The sequence below is a fragment of the Rhinopithecus roxellana genome, chromosome 17 (assembly GCF_007565055.1).
Source record: "Rhinopithecus roxellana isolate Shanxi Qingling chromosome 17, ASM756505v1, whole genome shotgun sequence".
NCBI classification, from domain to species: Eukaryota; Metazoa; Chordata; class Mammalia; order Primates; family Cercopithecidae; genus Rhinopithecus; species Rhinopithecus roxellana.
The window spans coordinates 110,526,480-110,548,898 of NC_044565.1; the positions used below are offsets into that span (position 1 = coordinate 110,526,480).

A 22,419-nucleotide genomic window follows, 5' to 3' on the forward strand; every position below is an offset into this window, starting at 1 on the left:
TCCCTGCCACCGTCTCCCCTGTCTTTCAGGGTGGCCGTGCAGAGGCCTCCTCATCAGGAGGATCTGGCCCAGACGGCTTAACGCCATGAACAATATGCCAGAGCAGGACAAGGCCCAGGGCTTTGTGCCTGCTCCTCATGCCCCCAGCTCCACTCCCACTGGCCCACACCACTGAAAGTCTCCTCTGGTTTTAGGTCAGTGGTTCTCGATCTATGGCGAGTCACAGACCACCAGGTTCTGACAAAAGCCACAGGCCCCAGGCCCAGGAAAAGACCCCAAGTGTATACATATCCAGCATAGGCCCCGCCTTCCTACAGGGTAGGACCCGCTGCACTCAGCCCTAGGCTTTGACACATCTTTACCAAAACCCACTGTAAGAAACAGTCACACCATCACAATACCCCAAATACACTACATGTCAATAACTAGATGTTTCACCAAAAAAGGGTTATCCTTCCCATAGGAAATGTACTTGGATATTTGATATTTCAAAAAAGCTTTTTAATGCTAGTTACAACCTCAAACTGATTTCATGAACCACTGCATTTTGAAACGTGCCGTGTGGACCCTTCTCTAGCCTGTTTCCTCCTCAGGTGCCCTTCCTTCCTCAATAATTAGTGCAAATGTGGTTAGAGCTCAGTACAAGACTACCCTTAAAAGTTATTTTTATGTATTAAGATGAATCTTTAAAGCTCAAAGTCCAGAAATATCTCAATTCTTTAGTTTCAGGAAAAATTCAGAAAAGTGGGTCATTGTGATCTCGCAAATTACACCACGGAGGTGGCTATTTATTTCACCCAAACATCAAGTTGGAGTTGTACCTGCAAAACAGGGGACAGAACACAGGTAAAAACCACCACTGAAAGTAATCACTTGGGCTGTCTCCAGGCCAATTCCCTAAATATTTCTCAAGCACCTACTAACTGCACTGATCTTTTTTTCTAGCTGAGCAAGGAGTAGCAGCGTAGGCAGCCCCTACACAAATGAACACACTTCAGGAATGGCTTCAGAAGATGAGTCATAATAGCCCATGGGGACTCTCGGCACCAGCCCGCTGAACTCCATCCCTGCTAGGCCAGAGACGGACCTGGAGCTGGGGTGTTACTGAGGTTGCTTCCTTTAGCACCGAGTCATACAGGGAGAGTACAGGCCACACTTGGAGGAACTGAAGAAGCTTCACGCAAGGGGGCTGAGAAACTTACATGGGTGGACAAGCTGGCGAATGGGGGGCAGGGGAAGGACTCAGGAGAGCAAAGCGGCCCTCAGGGCCTTAAACACTGGCTAGTTCACACTGTGGGCTGGCCACCCACCATCCACTCTTCCTTCCTGCTATTCCAGGACCTAACCTCCTCCCCGGTCCTCAGGAAGTCAGCTCTGTCTCCAACTGGGGAGTGGGGGAAGTCTTGATTAAACTAAAAGAGCTGCTCTCCAATGTGACCTTGCATCAGAATCACCTGGGAGTCTTCTCAAAGCACAGCTTTCTGGGCCCCATCCCAGAGTTTCTGATTCAGTGGGTGGGGTGGGATCCATGAATCGCCAGTTCTAACAAGTTCTCAGGTGATGCTGATGCTACTGGTCTGAGAACCACACCTGGAGGACCACCAGCCTAAGCCAATCAGCACACAGCACTCTCAACAGCCTCACGTTGCTGGTCCAGGGAAGGCCCCGTGACCCTTTGCTCTCACAGGCCAGCGGGAAGGACTGGTAGATACTGGCTGGGGAATCAGCTGGTTGGTCTCCTTTCCTGCTCCTGCTGGACAGGAACAAGGAAGCATGCAGTCCCACTGCCCCTAACGACCATCTCAGAATCATGAGGAGACTAACCTCCTAGGATGAAACCGGCAGTGACGGCTGCACAGAGGAGCAGAATCAAGGTCCTTGATGCAACTGCGACATGCTGATGGAGACTCCAGTTCTCTGAGATAATAAATGTCACTGTTGGCAGCCAAAAGCATCCCAACTGACACACCCCATAATCCAGGGAAAAGCTTGAACTGGGCATCCCTATTTCCTAGGAGGGCCCTGTTCCCCAGAAACAACCACTTGCCTAAACACTTCCTTCACATTCCCAGAGTTCATACACTTAGGTCATCCTTCTTGAAAATTCAAATTAATTGGTTTGAGAATACACCATTTAGAAATGCAAGCAACACGAGAGAGGGAAAGAAGGGTGTTCAATATGCTAGGGTGAATTAATAGACAGCTTTCATAATAGCAGCTGATGCCACCTGCGTGAGGGCTATGGGAGGCGCAGGAAAGGAGGTTTTCAGGAGACATCAGAATACCACCTGGTGAGGTGCAACAAGAGAGGCGCTGCAGCAACCGGAGGTCAGAACTACCAGGTGTCTCAGGGAAAGGGCTCTAGGAGGATCCCAGGACCGGAGCTGGAAGCCAGTAAACACTTTCCTCTTCCAGTGGTCCCCACCCTTCCTCCTGGACATCAGAGGACATCCCTGTCTTCCTGACCCTATTCCAGAAAATGGACCTGACCAGAGCATGATCCCCGCCACCACCCCCACCATATACATCTGCTTACTGTGCCTAAGTCCTTCACCAGATGAGCCTCACTGAACAAGTTCCATACTAAAAGACCAGCAGTCTTACACATACTCCAGGTTAGGGCTGTGGGCAAATCCAGAGGCCAGCTAGGCTGGCTCGCAGGCATGGGTCTGACAGCCTGATAAGGCACGACGAAGGGACGTGTAAAGACCAGAAAGAGGAGACATGCACACCGCACCCAGGACCCTGGCTTTCCAATACCAGACAGGCTATGATGCAAGGGACAGCTAAGTCCGGATGCAGTGGCTCACACCTGTAATCCCAGCACTTTGGAAGGCTGAGGCAGGTGGATCACCTGAGGTGAGGAGCTCGAGACCAGCCTGGCCAACATGGTGAAACCCTGTCTCTACTAAAAATACAAAATTAGCCGGATGTGGTGGCGCATGCCTGTAATCTCAGCTACTCGGGAGGGTGAGGCAGGAGGATTGCTTGAACCCAGGGGGCGGAGGTTGCAATAAGCCAAGATGGTACTACTGTACTCTAGCCTGGGCGACAGAGTGAGACTCTATCTCAAAAAAAGAGAGAGATAACTAAGAGATTCCACAGAGGAAAGGCTGATCTAATTCCAAGCTCCGCCAACCACCCACACTCTGTATATGAACCTATTGTACCACTTCCATTCTGCACACTTCTGAGGCACCAGGATTAACTGTTAATTCATTTAATCTCCCAACAGGCCTCTGGGGCTGCTACTACATCAGCCCAGTTTTGTGGATGAGATAACTGAGGCACAGAAAGATTAAGCCCCTTGCCCAAAATCACACAGCTAGCTGGATGCTCACAGAAAGTGCAGCACCAGAGTCCACCATAGTTCTAGGGATAAAATAAGGGTTTTGAAAGATGTGCATGTGTGTATGCTCAGCAAAAAGGACTGTGTAAAAGAAAAGTCCTGATTTATAAACCAAAATACTGAAAATAGAAATTGTTGATACCGGCAAGTCCAGGTAATCAATTTTTATCCTTACATTGAAAAGCATTTATTTTTTAATGCTGTGAAGGAAGTTAAGTGATATAACTGGGTTTTAGTCCTAGTTGAGCCTCTTTTAACTACCCTCAGGAGGGTGTCCTGACCACTCCTCAACACCACAGCTCACCTTCGGACAGAACCTCCCACAGGATGTCCAGGGAGGCCTGGCATGCAGGGGGTACTCAGAAAAGCTTGGGTTCCTTGGCATTTAGGACTTTAAAAAAAAAAAAAATCACACTTTAAAAAGCATTCTAAAGCTGCCAAGAATAAAATTCAAAATTACAGTAACTTCCACAATCTAGTAAGATAAGGAAAAACAGCCTGATAAGAAAAAATGAACAAAGGATATAAACAGGTAATTCATTAGAAGTTAAAATATACATTAACAAGAAAAGGTATCCGATATTTTTGGTCATTTGGGAAATGTCATTAAAACAATACTGTCTTCCTTGCCCATTAGATTGGCAAAATTGACAAGACTTATTCTCTTAAATGGTGGCGGAGTTAAAGGGAAACACAGTTTCACAGCCTAATAGAAGGAGTACACATTTAAAAAGCAAGCCACAGAAAATTGTGTGGAATGTGACTACATTTATGTTTACAATGAGAGCATCCATCCCCTGAGAAGGTCTAGAATCGGTGACACCTCAGTAGTAACAGGCAGGCTTAGTGCCTACATCTCGGGGTTTTTTGTTGTTGTTTGTTTTTTTTTTTTTTTTTGAGACAGAGTCTCGCTCTGTCTCCCAGGCTGGAGTGCAGTGGCGCGATCTTGGCTCACTGCAAGTTCCGCCTCCCGGGTTCATGCCATTCTCCTGCCTCAGCTTCCCGAGTAGCTGAGACTACAGGCACCCCCCACACCCGGCTAAGTTTTTGTATTTTTAGTACAGACAGGGTTTTACCATGTTAACCAGGATGGTCTCGATCTCCTGACCTTGTGATCCGCCCGCCTCAGCCTCCCAAAATGCTGGGATTACAGGCGTGAACCACCGCGCCCGACCGTCTCGGTTTTTAATACCGTTCTCCACTAAAGGAAACCAGGACCCTTTGGAGAAACGGCTGATTCCAGGGCTGGGACAAGGAAAGTAGGGGCTGAGTCTTGAAGATTTTGTGCCAGGAAGAAAAGTCCTCGAAGAATGATGAGCATGTGTCAAAAGGACACAAAAGCCAGACTGAAGGGGCTCCCACTGGCCAAATCTAGGATAATTTGAGCAATAAAATGCATCATGGGAGCAATGGACTCTAATCTATTGAATAAAGCAAGAATTCCTGAGTCCAGCGATGCAAATCAAAAAATAAATAATAGAGAAAGGAAGGTTCTTCCTCTCAGTACAATTCCAACCAATAAATATAGAAGGAACTATGAAACTAGAAAATCATCATCTGCCAACTCTCTTAATAATTGACTCGGGTAAGAAACATCAATGGATTCTGAAACTAGTCAGTAATTGTATGAGAAGTAACAGTATATTTACATAGTCTCAAATTCTCTCCCTTTGAGACACAGATTAACTACAAAGGGAAAAATGGTAACTTTTTTTTTTTTTTTTTTTTTTTTTTTTTATTTTGAGACGGAGTCTGGCTCTGTCACCCAGGCTGGAGTGCAGTGACCGGATCTCAGCTCATTGCAAGCTCCGCCTCCCGGGTTTTACACCATTCTCCTGCCTCAGCCTCCCTAGTAGCTGGGACTATAGGCACCCGCCATCTCGCCCAGCTAGTTTTTTGTATTTTTTAGTAGAGACGGGGTTTCACCGTGTAGGCCAGGATGGTCTCGATCTCCTGACCTCGTTATCCACCCGTCTCAGCCTCCCAAAGTGCTGGGATTACAAAAATGGTAACTTTTCCATGAGATAGACACCACCTTAATTCAAGTGATCAAAGTTAACTGGGCCAGAGAAGGGGAAAATCACAGCATATGCCTCCTGATGGGGCACACTAAGAAGGCTGCAGCATCAGTCGGGCACAGTGGCTCATGCCTGTAAACTCAGCACTGTGGTAGGCCCACGCAGGAGGATGGCGAGACTAGGAGTCTGAGACCAGCCCGAGCAACACAGTGTGAGATCCTGTACCTGTAAAATATTTAAAAATTGGCCGGGTGCAATGGCACACACCTATAATCCCAGCTACTCAGGAGGCTGAGGCAGAAGGATCACTGAGTGGAGGAGGTCCAAGCTGTAGTGAGCTACGATGGCACCACTGCACTCCAGCCTGGGCAACCAAGGGAGACCCTCTCTCTTTAAGAAAAAAAAAAAAGAGAGAGAGAGAGAAGAGAAGACTGCGACTGCTTCAACCCTGTGCTACTCCCGCCAGAAGTGCAAAACCTGAATCTAATCATGAAACCACAGGAAACCCAATTGAGGGCATTATCTTAAAAAGTCAGTAGTCTTCAAATATGTCTATGCTATGAAATACAAAAGAAAGACTTGATAACTGTTTCAGATTAAAGGACACTATAGAGACAGAAAAACCTAATGCAAAACAGATGATCTAGGATTTTCTTTTGCTACAAAGGGCATTATTGAAGCAATTGACAAAATCTCAATATGACCTCTACACTAAATAGTGTTGTATCAACCTTAATTTCCTGATTTTTTTTCTTTTTTTTGAGAGAGTCTCACTCTGTTGCCCAGGTTAGAGTGCAGTGGCGTGATCTTGGCTCACTGCAACTTCCACCTCCTGAGTTCAAGAGATTTTCATGCCTTAGCCTCCCAAGTAGCTGAGACTGTCACTATACCCAGCTAATTTTTGTATTTTTAGTAGAGACAGGATTTCGTCATGTTGGCCAGGCTGTTCTCAAAATCCTGGCCTCAAGTGATCCTCCCGCCTCAGTCTCCCAAATTGCTGGGATTACAGGCATGAGCCACTGCGCCTGGCCATGATTTTTTTTTTTTTTTTTTGGAGACGGAGTCTCGCTCTGTTGCCCGGGCTGGAGTACAATGGTGTGATCTCTGCTCACTACAAGCTCCGCCTCCCGGTTCACACCATTCTCCTGCCTCAGCCTCCCAAGTAGCTGGGACTATAGGCACCGCTACCACGCCCACCTAATTTTTTTGTATTTTTAGTAGAGACGGGGTTTCACTATGTTAGCCAGGATGGTCTCGATCTCCTGACCTTGTGATCCACCTGCCTCAGCCTCCCAAAGTGCTGGGATTACTGTTGTTATGAATATCCTTGTTTTTTGGGAAATACACAGTGAACCATTTAGAGGTAAAAGGGCCTCAAGCCTGCAACTTACTTCTAAGTAGTTCAGAAAAAAGTAGTAACACATAGGAATACAAGAGAATGATAAAGCAATGTAACAGAATGTCCACATTTGGAGAAGCTAAGAAACCTTTGGCTTATTCTTGCAACTTTTCTGTAAGTCTAAAACTATATCAAAATACTAAAAAAAAAAAAAAAAAAGAGAACATGTGCATATGAATAGAAATACAGGTAAATTCCCTGAGATTAGCTTCCTGATGGCATTTTCCTTAAAACAGAGAAAATGAAGCAAGCATGCATGGGTGTTAATATTGGTCTCCTCAAAATATGTTTTCCTCACAGAGCTTCTGTTTTAGGACACTGAAAAAAAAAAAGCCATTTCGAAGGCTCTCTCAAGACCAGCTCATTAATCAAGTTCTACAGAAGTGCCAACATAATCAAGCCTTTTTCACTGCAGATTTGTGCTATTTTTTTTTTTCAGTGAAAGTCAAAGCCTCCTGACACCATGAGCGGTTGATGATGTTGTGGCAACCTTTCTGGATTACTAAGCTTTTCATTTAAAAGGAGCTTTTCATTTAAAAACGAAAACAGGATGAAGCAGTCTTGGTGGAAAGCCTCCCCCTCCACTCTGCCTCACTGAACTCTTGAGATGTTAAGCCCTGGGCTGGGGATCAGTGGGTCTGTTGGTCCCACACCGCCTTCAGGTCCATTCCTGTGTGCATGTGAAGAGATGCTGGCTGAGAACGCTCCCTCTTCGGCAGGCAGCTAGTTAAAGGGACTTGCAGGGCTGATAGTTCTCTGTCACACACATCCCATTTTTCTAGTGCTCTACAGTTTACAAAAAGATCTCATGTGTAGGCCGGGCGCGGTGGCTCAAGCCTGTAATCCCAGCACTTTGGGAGGCCGAGACGGGCGGATCACGAGGTCAGGAGATCGAGACCATCCTGGCTAACATGGTGAAACCCCGTCTCTACTAAAAATACAAAAAAACTAGCCGGGCGAGGTGGCGGGTGCCTGTAGTCCCAGCTACTTGGGAGGCTGAGGCAGGAGAATAGCGGGAACCCGGGAGGTGGAGCTTGCAGTGAGCTGAGATCCCGCCACTGCACTCCAGCCTGGGCGACAGAGCGAGACTCTGTCTCAAAAAAAAAAAAAAAAAAAAAAGATCTCATGTGTATTATTTCATCCTTTCCTTAAAGTGATTTAAAAAAAAAAAAAGCTAATATCCGGTTCAACAGCAATACTACAAAATATCCAGTTTTGAAAACAGGGACGCACTGTAACATCTGCCCTTGGTTCTGAATCTAGTTGGGAAACAAGACTTACCCAAGCAGATAAACACCTTGAGACAGAAAACTCTAAATGAAGAAAGGTGCTACATGATGAGTAAGGTGGCCAGGTAAGTAGACTAATTCTACAAGGAGCTCAGTAGAAATACAATGTTTCTTTCTCTTTGAATTTGTCCACATCCATTTCTTTAAGCCTTATCTTCAAGCCAGACTCTACCAAGTAACTCTGGCTTCACAGGCGTGTTTACAAGACATCACAGGGAATGAGGCACTGGGAGGCCTGTTCACATGCAACGCCACCCCTGGGACGGACAGCATCAAGGTCTCCTGGCACCACTTCTCCAACAGACCAACCACACTGTGCTTCTCACATGGGCCCCGTCATTCTTTCTTCAAAGAAAACAGTAAATTCGCAGTTGACACTTCAGCAAAGAACCCCCGAAACAAATGCCCTCGCCCAGGTCCAAAAACAAAATTTTCGTTAAAGAAAGCATGGTTTCAACCAAAGAAAAATTAGCAATTCTACGTGCACCGGCCAACGCCAACAGCAGCTAGATTCCAAAACAAACAGCAAAAAAGGCTCTGCTCTCATCTTTTAGAGACAAGAACCAGAGTCAGATAGCGGCAGAACCATGATTCACACCGTAGTCAACCCACTCTGTCCTCAACCCCACTGGCTTCCCCATGGTCCACACAACCCACTGTGAACAGATGAACCAGGCAGAATTTCTCTGCAACACCCAAATCGCCACCTCACCCCCATTCCCTTGGTTTAAATGCCCTGAGGGGCAGGTGACAAATCAAATTCCACTCTTAGGCAGCTTCCCAGCACAAGACACATTCCGTGGCAAAGCCAAAGAGAAGATGGGCCCTACCAGCTATAGGTCTTTCTCACCCAGAGGAATATTTTCATGGTCTGTCATTATGGATGAACTCGGGGCAGGAAGGCCCCATCATTATGTAATGTCAGAGGGCAGGCGACAGGGGGAGGGAAGCGAGACCATCAACACTCCCTTCCTTCGCCCACAAAGACACAAATTTACCTCTGACATTTTGAATGTCTGTCTTCTGGGGCCTACCCATTCCTGGCTGGCTTTTCAAGAGACTGCCACAGATCCCTGCACATTTTTCAGGCCTCCATTAATTGACTAGCAAAGCCAGAGAGAAATAAAATACAGAAAGCAAAGATGCCAGAAATGTTGTCGGGGTCTAAGGGCGCAGAAAAGGGAGGAGTTTGGAGGATGGAGACCAGATTTCCTACACCGAGATGCATGTTTACTTTCACCCGGTGATGTTTTCACCCAAAACACGGCAAGGCCTCCAGCGTCAGGAGCCCGTAGACCCAGCCCCGGAGCCGCACCGGGCAGGCGCCGCGACTGCATCCCGCGGCCCCACGCCCGCTCGGCACCCGGCTCCCTGCCGGGGCGGCCGCGTCTTCACGGGGCTCGGGGTCGGCCGGGCTCGGATTGTTCTCAAAAGACGCCACCGCAGGCGGACCACTGGCACCGCTAGGCAGTGCAATTTCCATGAAAACCGCGGGCGCCGTCCCCGTCCGGCCCAGCAGGGACCGGGACGCGCCCCCGCGCCGGCTGTCAGTTCCCGGCCCCGGCCCCCGCGGCGGCCGCGTCGCCTCCCGCCCGGCCCGACCCACCTACCTGGCGCTCCCCGGCCCCCGGCGCCAGCCGCCCCGCTGTCCCGCCGGGTCGCGCGCCGGAGCCCCGCAGCAGCAGCGCCGCCGCCTGGTTGTGAAGTCGCGGGCTGCGGGCCCGGCCTCAGGTGCTGGTTCTCCCGCCCCGGCCCGCGGAGCCCGACCCGGCGGCGAACCAGCCGCTAACCCTCCACGCTCGCCGCAGCCCCAGCCGCCGCCGCTCTAGACGCCGGGCGCAGCCCCGCCCTGACCCCACCCCCTCGCCGCGCATGCGCGCTGAGGCCCGGCCCGCGCCCTCGACCCCGCCCCGCGACCAGTCCGAGCTGGGTCCGCCCCCTGAGGCCACAGGGCCGGTGACCGAGCTGCTCGCGCCAATTCCTACTGCTGGGTTCCCACAAGATCCCACCCTATCCTGTGACTGCTACACCTGCAAGGAGTTCTTGAACTTCTGGACTTGACTCAACGATGGCACCTTCACCCTGTCATCCACTGAGGCTTCTGAGGCCCTGACAGATCCCCAAGGGAAGGTTTCCTGGAGGAGCCGCGACCCGGGGGTGCGACCCCAACCCTTTGACCTCCAGACAAGAGCACTTCCTGAAGTGCAGACGTACTCACTTCCCAGGAGATGTTTAGGAAACTGAACATTCCAACCAGAGACAAGCAAAAAACTAAAATCTTAATTCTTTGAAAATACAGACTTGCAAAAAGAAGAAAATTGCTAACTTTTAAGTGTATGTCCTTCCAGACCTGTTCCGGCCTGTGTGCATATAAGTGTGCACTCACAGACTTGCAGCAGCATCAGTCCTTACACTTGGCCCCAAGTTTCTATTTTGCCATAGACAAAAAGAGGAATCAGAAGTTTTGGAAAAAATTTTCACTTTGACTTTAAAACAACATCTCTCCTTGAGCAAGGGCAAATATTGGACTAAACGTATCCTTATCTTTGAGTCTTCACATTTTATCCGAAAAAAAATTCTTAAAACTATTTTAATTCAATAAACCAGAATACTTCTCAGGCAGAGCATTTATACATATAATTTACTTCAAAAAGAAAAGAGATTTAGGAATGGAAATTAAGAATTCTCCAAACTCATTTAGAATTACTTCTGATCCTCCTCGAGTCACCAAAATACAGACAATAGTCTGGAATAAAAATAAACAAATAAAAAATGAGTTTTGTGGGGAGCCTGAGGGAGGAGCATCAATTCAGCAGAAGAGTTTGAGGCCTGGGAGACAGAGCAACATCCTATATCTCAAAAAAAAAAAAAAGAAAGAAAGAAAGAGCCCTAGTTTTAAATTTTTATTTCTTTTCTGACTTTTTATTTTATTTCTCTTCTGAAAAGTAACTTAGTAATAAAACAGTTCCCTCTTATTATTTATCCAGCTAAATGGAAAGAAATATTGACAGAACCTTGACTCCACAGTACAGTTAAATCCAAGAAAATCAAATTTGTAGAAATGCAAAAATATTTTTGTATTTTTTTTTAATTACTGTGACCAATTAGTTTGCTTGGAACAGCCCCAGTTTACATCTTTTTGCCAGCAAAATTATTAATAGGGCCTCCTTTCACTCTCGAAAGTATTCCTGTTCAAACAATAAATTTTATGGCCATGCTATTTATTTATTTTTATTTGTTTATTTATTTATTTTTTTTGAGATGGAGTTTCGCTCTTTTTGTCCAGGTTAGAGTACAATGGCATGATCTCGGCTCACTGCAACCTCCGCCTCCCGGGTTCAAGCGATTCTCCTGCCTCAGCCTCCCGAGTAGCTGGGACTACAGGCATGTGTCACCACCCTGGCTAATTTTGTATTTTTAGTAGAGACTACTAATTTTTAGTAGAGATGTCTCTCTCTTTAGTAGAGACGGGGTTTCTCCATGTTGGTCAGGCTGGTCTTGAACTCCCGACCTCAGGTGATCCACCTGCCTTGGCCTCCCAAAGTGCTGGGATTACAGGCGTGAGCCACCGTGCCCAACAGTCATGGCCATGCTATTTATAATCAAGCTAAGAAAGTTGTTAAACACTAACTTTTAAAAAAGAAAAAAAAATTAAATTTATAAAGATTTGAAAATAGGTATCAGTCTAATTTTGGTATTAATTCATTTAGTACAGTAACACACTGAATGAGGATCAGCTTCCAATAACATTTGTCACTTGACTGTTATGTAATTCTGGATAATTTTCAAAGATCAATCATGTTTTCAGTGTGGCAAAGAATGAGACCCTAATTCCACTGTAGAATGAAAATTATCAAGAGAAAAGGGAGCCACGTGTTAGTTAATACTGTAAAGGAAAATAAAATCTCGGGACCCCCAAAGTCACTACTCCAAAGGGAAAAGCTAAGCTTGGGAACTGAATCACGTAAAAAAACTGCCTTCCTTTTGTTCCTAAAGAGATAGCTGCAAGATAGAAGGCCACATATCTCCCCAGGTGGCCTCCCTGACCCTGACAATGTAAATTAACAGCTTATCTTCACAGGAATGGGACAAAGACAAAAGGAGGAATCATGCTTCCACCACCCCAAGACAAATGTATATTTGACCTCTTCCTCTACTCTCGGTTTACTTATCTTATGTAAAATGCATAATTCACTGTTCCTCTTTCCCCTCCTGCCCACTCTTTCCTCTTTAAATACTGAAGTCCCCAACACCCTCTTGGGAAAAAGCATAGGCCACAAATTCTACTTTTGTTTGTGCCTCTTTTTCCCAGTTGCATCCTCAACCTTGGCAAAATAAACCTCTAAATTGCCTGAGATCTGTCTCAGACACTTTTTGATTTACAATACCATGCTGTATCTTCCCTGAGCATCACAATGTGATAGCTAAGTATGCTGGTGGTGGTAAACTGTCTCAGTCCTTCAGAAGTTCTCAACATGGGATCCCTAACCAGTAGCATCAGCATCCTCCCAGAACTTGCTAGAAATGCAAATTCCCAGATCCCACCCTAGATCTACTGAATCAGAAACTCTAAAAGTAGGGCCAAGTGACCTGTATTTTAACAAGCCCCCCAAGGGATTCTGATGAACATACTGATTTAAATGATCTATATACAATAAGTAAGCTGATTTGGATGATCTATAGACAATAATTAAGAGGTGAGCAGTGTTATCTTTAGGACTAGAACCATCCGACGTGAGAATTTATCTTCAGGCCATTTCACAGGATATTTTTGCAGGTATACAGTCAGTTCTCCAAATCTATGGTTTCCATATCCATGGATTCAACCAAACCACAGATCATAAATATCTGGAAAAAAAATTGCATCTGTACTGAACTTGTATGGACTATTTTTTCTTGTCATTATTCCTTAAACAATAGAGTATAACGATTTACATAACATTTACTTATATTGTATTAAGTATTGTAAGTCATCTAGAGATGATTGAAAGTATACAGGAGGATGTGCATCGGTTATATGAAAAAACTACACCATTTTATATATGGGATATGAGCATCCATGGATTTTTGTATCCATGGGTGGATACAGGCTGAATGCAGTGGCTCACACTTGTAATCTCAGCATTTTGGGAGGCTAAGGCAGGATGATCACTTGAGGTCAGGAGTTTGAGATCAGCCTGGCCAACATGATGAAACCCTGTCTCTACTTAAAATACAAAAATTAGCCTGGCATGGTGGCGTGTGCCTGTAATCCCAGCTACTTAGGAGGTAAAGGCATGAGAATCACTTGAACCCAGGAGGCAGAGGTTGCAGTGAGCTGAGACGGCACTACTGTGCTCCAGCCTGGGTAATGGAGGGAGACCCTGTCTAAAAAAGGAAAAAAAAAAAAGAAGAAGAAAAAAAGAATATGTGTAATCTTTTTTTTTTTTTTTTTTTTTTTTTGAGACGGAGTCTCGCTCTGCCGCCCAGGCTGGAGTGCAGTGGCCGGATCTCAGCTCACTGCAAGCTCCGCCTCCCGGGTTCACGCCATTCTCCTGCCTCACCCTCCCCAGTAGCTGGGACTACAGGTGCCCGCCACCTCGCCCGGCTAGTTTTTTTTTGTATTTTTTAGTAGAGACGGGGTTTCACCGTGTTAGCCAGGATGGTCTCGATCTCCTGACCTCGTGATCCGCCCATCTCGGCCTCCCAAAGTGCTGGGATTACAGGCTTGAGCCACTGCGCCCGTCCGAATATGTGTAATCTTGAAAGCCAACAGTCCTGAAGCCATGAGAGCCGTCTAGCAGCCACTGGAGGGGCAAAAAGGATGTGGAGCACCTGAAAGAGCCCCATCCCCAGAGTCTTGTCACTGTTTGACTTGTCTGGCAGCTTCCTGGAAAAGCTACATTTCCAGGGTTTGTCTTTAATTGGCATAACTCAGAGCTTGCCCTGTGCAAGTGGCCCTCTCCCCAGGGCATTGTTAAAAACAATCAGTAACAACTGTTTAATATTACAGCAGCCTCAGGTAGTGACACCAGTTAAAGCTAACAACAGACTGACTGAAAAACTTGAAAAAGAAAAGTGAAGAATGAGATGTCCATGGGGAGGGGGCATTACAAAGATTTAACATAAGCTGCCTGGTGGCACATGCCTGTAGTCCCAGCTACTCAGGAGGCTGAGGTGGAAGGATCACTTGAGCCCAGGAGTTTGAGGCTGCAGTGTGTTATGATTGCACCTGTGAATAGCCACTGGCATCAGCCTGGGCAACACAGCAAGATCTCATCTAACAGAAAAAAAAAATTAACATATTTCTGGAAATCTGAGAAGGCCCAAGTTTTACTTCTTGCTAACCTTGAGGCTTTGAGCAAGCAGGACGTGAAGGCCGAGGCAAAGATGTGAACTGTCTGCCTGAAAATTGAAGGCATGAGGCTGGGCGCGGTGGCTCACACCTGTAATCCCAGTACTTTCAGAGGCCAAGGCGGACGGATCACGAGGTCAGGAGATCCAGACCATCCTGGGTAACACAGTGAAACCCTGTCTCTACTAAAAATACAAAAAATTAGCAGGGCATGGTGGTGGGCTCCTGTAGTCCCAGCTACTCGGGAGGCTGAGGCAGGAGAATGGCGTGACCCCAGGAGGCAGAACTGGTAGTGACCCAAGATTGTGCCACTGCACTCCAGCCTGGGAGACAGAGTAAGACTCTGTTTCAAAAAAAAAAAAAGAAAAGAAAAGAAAATTGAAGACATGCATTAATATGCACACATAGTCCTGCCATAAACAAAGGAAGAGAAAATCTTTGATTCTAGCATTTGAGGAATGATAGAGCATTTCTCTCATTGTTAGTGAAAAATTAAGCTAACTGAGCAAGGACTAGAGATGGCTACAGTGACGTATCAGTGACTACAGATGACAAAGAGGACAGACTTTACAAAATCAGTCCAAGAAAGGCACTAAACAAATAGAAACAGTAACAACAGCAAGCCCTGGGGGAAAGGGAAACACGGTTTTCAGAGTTGCCACATTACATTATTTTTAATGTCTATTTTAGCAAAAAGTTGTAAGACACATAAACAAGGGTCAGGCGCGGTGGCTCATTCCTGTAATCCCAGCACTTTGGGAGGCCGAGGCAGGCAGATCACGAGGTCAGGAGATCGAGACCATCCTGGCTAACTTGGTGAAACCCCATCTCTCCTAAAAATAAAAAAAATCAGCCAGGTGTGGTGGCAGCGCCTGTAGTCCCAGCTACTCGGTAGGGTGAGACAGGAGAACCACTTGAACCCGGGAGGCAGAGGTTGCAGTGAGCCAAGATAGCACCACTGCACTCCAGCTTGGGCGACAGAGCAAGACTCGGTCTCAAAAAAAAAAAAAAAAAAGACACATAAACAGGCAGAAAAGGACACAGGCTGGAAGACAGTCAACAGACTATCATTGAAAATGCACAAATTGTAGACTTACTAGACAAAGACCTAAAATCAGCTATTATACATGTGTTCAAAGAACTGATGGAAACCATGTCTCAAAAATTAAAGGAAAGTACGAGAATAATATCTCAGCAAAAAGACAGTAGAGTTAAAGATATAGGAGTTATTTAACTATATATAAAGAAACTCTGTAATTGAAAGGTATAATAACTGAAATGAAAAATCCCATTAGAGGGGAACAATAGCAGGATTGAGGGGCAGAAGAATTAGCAAAATTGATGTCCATGGATACTGCCTAGTCTGAAGAACATACAGAAAAATCAATGCAGAAAGATGAACAGAGCCTAAGAGATCAGTAGACACCATCAAGTATACTAAGATATATCTAGTGCCAACTGGGAGTACCAGAAGGAGAAGAGGGAGATAAAAGTGCGGAAAAAAGTATTCACCAAAACCTTCCCAAATTTGATTTAAAAATTAATCTATAATCCAAAACTTTCAACAAACTCCAACTGAAATGAACTCAAAGAGAAGCATGCTGAGATACATCATAATCAAACTATCTAAAGCCAAAGATGGAGAGAATCTTGAAAGCAGCAAGAAAGAAGCAACTCCTCATGTACAAAGAATCCTCAATAAAATTAACAGCTGTTTTCTCACCAGAAACCATAGAGACCAGAAGGCAGTAAGATGACACGTTCAAAATAATAAAAGGAACGGAAGGAAGAGCAGACCTAGAATTCTATATTCAGCAAAACTGTCCTTGAAAATGAGAGAGAAATTAAGACTACCTCAGATAAACAAAAACTGAGAGCATGCATTGCTAGCAGATCCACCCACTAAGAAGCACTAAAGGAGTCCTTTAGGCTGAAATAAAGTGGCACCAGAGAGTAACCCAAATTCATACAAAGAAAACAACTAAGGCAAATTTAAAGTCAGTGTGTCATGCTTTTGTTCTCTCTGATTTAAAAGACAACTGCATAAAAAGTAAGTATAAATCTGTGTTGATGGGCTCATAATGTAAAAAGATATAATTTGTATGACAATAATAGCACAAAGAAGCGGGGGAGTAAAGAGAGCTTAACTGGAGTAAACTTTGTGTATGCCATTGAAATTAAGTTCTAAAAACTCAATTGTTTTAAATTGAGAAGCTAACTGTAACCTCCAGGACAAATACTAAGGAAATGACTTTATATAAACATATATAAATGAAACAAGGAAATTAAAATAGCATACTAGAAAATGTCTATTTACTATAAAAGAAGACAGGAATGAATGGAGGAACACCCAGGATATAAGATATATAGAAAATGCATACCAAATGACAGACATCAGTACTATTTTATCTCATTATATTAAATGTAAATGTGGCTAGGTGTGGTGGTTCAAGCCTGTAATCCCAGCACTTTGGGAGGTTGAGGTGGGAGAACTGCTTGAGGTCATCCATTCAAGACCAGCCTGGACAACATAGTGAGATCCCATCTCTATAAAAATTGTAAAAAATAGTAGCCAGGCATGGTGGCTCACACTTGTAGTTTCAACTACTTAGGAGGCTGAGGTGGGAGGATCACTTGAGCCCAGGAGTTTGAGGCTATCATGAACTACCATTGCACCACAGTACTCCAGCCTGAGTGACAGAGCAAGACTCTGTCTCGATCAATCATTGGATCAGTAAAAATGTATTAAATACTCCAATCAAAAAGCAGAGATTGTCTGCATGGACTTTTTAAAATTATCCAACTACACGTTGTGTACAGAGATGAATGTAAATTTTAAGGTATAAATAGGTTTAAGGTAAAATGATGAACAAAGGTATACCACAGAAACAGTAACCAACAAGAGTACTGGAGAAGTTATGCTAATATAATACAAAATAAACTTAAAACAACAAAAAAATACTACTGACAAACAGAGACATTTTATAATTGTAACAAGGTTAAACCATGAGGAAGATATAGTAATTATAAACATATATACATCCACAATAGAGCCCCAGATCACATGTAGCAAGAACAGAAATGAAGTGAGAAGTGCACATTGTGATAGTAATAATTGATGGTTAAAGTACTCCACTTTAAGTAGTGGATAAAATAATGAGGTGGATCAAAAAAGAAATACAAAACTTGAACAATACTATAAACCAACTAGATTTAACAAAGCTGTAGAATGTTCCACCCAACAGTAACAGAACATACATCACGTTCAACTGTACATGGAATATCCTCTAGGATAGATTATATGGTGGGACATTTAAAAGCCTAAACAAATAAAAGAGAATTGAAGTCATACAAATAATGTTCTCTGACCACAATGGAATTAAAATAGAAATCAACAACAGAAGGAAATTTGCGAAAGTTACACATAAATGGAAATTAAACAAGACAGTTCTCCGTAACCAAGGGGTCAAAGAAGAACTCAGACAGGAAATTCAAAAATATTTTGAGAAAAATTAACATGAAAACTCAACATACCGTTGCAGAGGTTTGCTCCTTAGTTCCCCTAAAATCTGGTTCTTGTCACAAGACCAGGAAAATTTAGGCACACAGAAACACTGAAGGGTGACTAGAGCAAAAAGGGAAAAAAAATAAAAAAAAAACTCAGCACAGCAAGATGGAGTCATGCTAACAGGACTCACAGATTGAATCCCAGGCCACTGCACGGGAATAGGAGAGGCCAGGCTCCTCCCCACTGCAAACAGCACAAACTTTCCCTGGCTCCACCCTGTTCTCCCAGTGTGCAGGCCCATGGGAGGTTCTCTGGGGACCTTCCCCCTTATCTGCCTCCTGCATCTATCATTCCCCCCTCTAAAGAAGTACATCTAACTGCTGTTGAATAACAATAAGGATAAGGACAAAGGCCGATCTTAACTGCTTCCTGCTGACAGGGGGCGCTGTTTGGGGAAAACGGCAGTCAGAGCTCCCTCAGAGGCCCATCTAAGGGTCCCTGGCAGAAGGGGCCGTGGTCCAAGGCTCCAGTTGCACGACCGTTTGGAGTTTCATGGCCTGAAGGCAAGAAAAGACAAACTGGGTTTTTAGAAAACAGGTATCGGCCAGGTGCAGTGGCTCATGCCTGTAATCTCAGCACTTTGGGAGGCCAAGGTGGGCGGATCACTCGAGGCCACAAGTTCAAGACCAGCCTGGCCAACATGGTGAAACCCTGTCTCTACTAAAAATACAAAAATTAGCCAGGTATGGTGGTGGGTGCTTGTAATCCCTCAGGAGGCTGAGGCAGGAGAATCACTCGAACCCAGGAGGTGGAGGTGGCAGTGAGCTGAGATCACACCACTGCACTCCAGCCTGGGCAACAGAACAAGATTCTGTCTCAGAAAAAAAAGAGGAAGAAGAAGAAAAGAAAAAAAAAAAAAACATGTATTGAAACGAAATAAGGGTGGGGGTAAGGGCAGCTCAGAAATCCTGAGGCCTTTTACCAGTTTGCACAGGGAGGAGGCACCAAAAGTCAGACTGCCAAAAAAACTTATAGCCTTTGGCCAGCATATTAAACTTCTGTGCTCTCTTTGCCTGAGCCCAATCCTAAGCCAACCAGTCTAAGATGTGGGAAATTAACTCCTCCCAGCTTGGAGGATGCATCTGAAGAGAGTGTCCCATAGTACAGAGATACAATTAACTATCAGTGAACAGGACAAAGGAGGAGAAAGGAAAAAGGAAGCATTTCTTCAGAGAAGTCCCAGGAGTTCAGGATGCATTTGAAAGGGGTACACACTGCAATGAATGGTTACCCATCCAGAAAGGGGGGAGCAGGCAACCCTGGTTCCTTTCTCTTCCCAGCAAATCCCTGGGGTATGTGAGGGAGGAAGAGTGAAATGTTCCTTTTTCTTTCCTCCATCCTTGTATCCCTGAGTCCCAGCAACTGCCACAGGGTGCCACGCACGGGCGTCAAAATGGCTTTCATCCATGTTAGTGGGAGGTGGGGTGGGAATATCCCCATGTATGCCCTATCTCCCCTGCTGTCAGTAGCTCTTGAATTCCCTAGACTTCATTTATGCCATGGATTCTAGCATGACCTGTATCCATGAAACAGGAAGCTTAGCTTAACGGGCAGGAATTAGTCATGCTCACCTGCACTGTGCCTTTTAACTTCCGTTATCAACTGCCTCTGGAATCCTAGGATCCAGTTTTCTTTGCTACGGCTTTGACTCAAAGCTTGGAAGTGAGTTTGGAACAAAAATGTGTCTCAGGGTGATTTCATGGACTCCTTATCATAAGCTCAATGCTAAGGTGAAGCTGTGGAATTGAGTCCTCCTCCAACAAGGAAAAGGATGTCTTGTGACACATCCAGATAACTGGTGGCTATCGTGATGCTTGCTAAGATTTGGGTGCAGGGGCTTATCTTTGGTTAGCTCCCTTAGTCTTACTTTCCCAAAAAGGAAACTTCCAGGCAATGGGCATCCTATTTATTCCCACCACCTGGCAGGATTTGCAGGATAATTGCTCAGAACTAGAATATTGATCCAGATTTTTATATCACGTCCCTTTTATTCTTTCTGAGCTGCAGCCAGAGACTGCTAGTTGGTTCACAGGAACAAGCATGGTTAGTCTAATATGTAGGCAAAAACTTCAACAAGTCTAGAATCTAATGATGAGAAGTTTTGAAATGTAATTTCTCTCTCCCTAGTCCTTATTTCTGTTAAAAACAAATCGTGATAGGACTGCGTTGTTTGCAAAATAGAATTTAGTCTTATACTTGGCCTGATTATTTGCATAAAGTGCAACAAAAATGATTATTTATACATAAGCCTTTTAGGTTGGCTTTGATGGAACTCTGTTCCACAAGAAATCTCAGATAAGACCTTTTAAAGCTGAACCCAGTCATGGGTTTGTATTCTCAAATACTTGTGAGTTGGGTAAACTCCTCTTTTCTTGAGGTCCCAAGAGCATGCGGTTCCTGAGCCTATTGGAAAGTGACATTCTTTACTCACCACAGGTAAGGAGCCCTGTAGGGGGACTGTGTAGACAAGAGTATGAGGCCAGTTTTCCCAAGGGGCTTTTATTGGCTCTGCAAGTCAAGCTTGACTTCTGATATGATTTGGCTCCGTGTCCCCTATCCTCATCTTGAATTGTACTCCCATAATTCCCATGCATTGTGGGAGGGACCTGGTGGGAGATAATTGAATCGTGGGGGTGGTTCCCCCATAGTATTCTGTGGTAGTGAATGAGTCTCATGAGATCTGGTGGTTTTATCAGGGGTTTCCACTTTTGCATCTTCCTTTTTCTCTCTTTGCCTGCTGCCATCCATGTAAGAAAGTACTTGCTCCTCCTTGCCTTCCACTGTGATTCTGAGGCTTCCCCAGCCATGTGAAACTGTAAGTCCAATTAAACCTCTTTCTTTTGTAAATTGCCCAGTCTCAGATATGTCCTTATCAGCAGCATTAAAACAGACTAATACAACTCCTTAAAGGGAAGCATACCCTTCTAGCCTAAGCCTTGGTGAAACAACTAATTTCTCCAATTGCCTCCTGTTGCAAAGGAAAATAGATTCTTACTGCACTGATGCAAACAACTATATTGCCATAAGCCAAGAATACTCACAGATAGTTTCCACATTCTACAGGAACCAGGCAGAGAGAAACAAACATGCTCCAAATTTTGTTCATAGGAGTATAACTTTCTCAATTATTAAAGACCATAAATAGCTCAAAATAAGTTTCCTTGGCTCTGAAAAGCAAAACAAGGATTAGCATGTTCCAAGCAAAGTCAAAAAGATTTCTTCAGTTTTCTATTAGTTCAGTCCATCCAGTTAGCTCTTGCTTTGCTTGATATTGGTGAGCATTTCAGCTCCTCGTGAGTCCTATATGGTTTTCCTTTATTTCAATGTCACAGTCTCCAAGGTTATGAGAAACCTGTGTTTGAAAGCACCTGTCAGAGTCCTATAGCTTAATATATTCCATACTTTGAAAAGGATCAAAACAAGACAACAATTGTGAATAACAAAATGTCCAGGGTAGTTACAGTCAGAAACACAATTGGCAAACAAATTGGGTTATGTCTGTGGTTTAAAATAACATAACCACCTTAATTATGATTAATAGCATATACTTTAGATATTAGAATTTTAGAAATCCCATACAACTTTGGAACATATATTAGTATTATTCACCAAAATATAACCTAAAGAAGATTGAACGCCATTTTGGCAATCCCATGTAACTAAACATGTCAAATAATCCTGTTTACCTCTCTTTTGGATACTGCAGAGGCCCTCTGCAGCATCCAAATGCCAGGCATCAGGAAAGACAATTTTGAAACTGAAGTTTGATTTTGGGAAGTCTGTTAAATATGTTAGAAGTTTAAAACACTTGATGTTATGAAACAGAATTCCAGATTACCATGTTACTTATTTTGCCAAAATTATGACTCAAACGTTTAAAAAAGCAAAAACCTTTTATAACCCTTACAAATTTTGCTAAAGAGAATATTAGTGCCTTAAGAATACCTGGTGCTTTTATTTCAATGCTCAATTAACAAAAAAAATCATATAACACCCTTTTTAATTTAGTCAATATATTCACACATGGAATTTTTGCAAGATTAATTTTTACAATCCTTCCATCATTTGTTTAAACCTTCAGCTTTATCTTATCCAATTCAAAATCATCCTTCCACCCTAGGCAAGGATTTACATTTCCATGCTTTTGTACAATCTTTTACTAAAAACACATTTTACTGTTCTTATGCACCTTGCATGTAAATCTATTTCCAGTACTTTTAATGTCATGTTATAATGGTCATTCCTAGCAATTTTTAACTTTAAGGCAAAACCTAGTAATTTAATTATGTGCTGGGTGCAGCCAAAGTTTGACTCCTTCCAGCATAATTAAGGGCATGGTTAATTCCATATGTTCCCAGGCCTTATCAATTGTGAAGCAGGCAAGTCAAACAGTTCTCAAAAACCAAAAAGGCAGTTTATAACCTTAAAATATTTAGCAAACTCAGTATCTGACCTGCATAAT

General features: G+C 44.2%; 1 protein-coding gene across 13 annotated transcripts in view; it reads right to left on the minus strand.

Annotated features, from left to right (window-relative positions):
• Positions 1-9,886, minus strand: part of INPP4A (inositol polyphosphate-4-phosphatase type I A) — a 151,527-nt gene extending 141,641 nt beyond the window's left edge. For all 13 annotated transcript variants that reach the window (XM_030921545.1, XM_030921544.1, XM_030921538.1 and 10 more), the window contains exon 1: positions 9,666-9,886. The gene's annotated coding sequence lies outside the window, so the exon portion shown is untranslated. The remainder of the gene's footprint in view (positions 1-9,665) is intronic.
• Between the last annotated feature and the right edge of the window lie 12,533 nt (positions 9,887-22,419).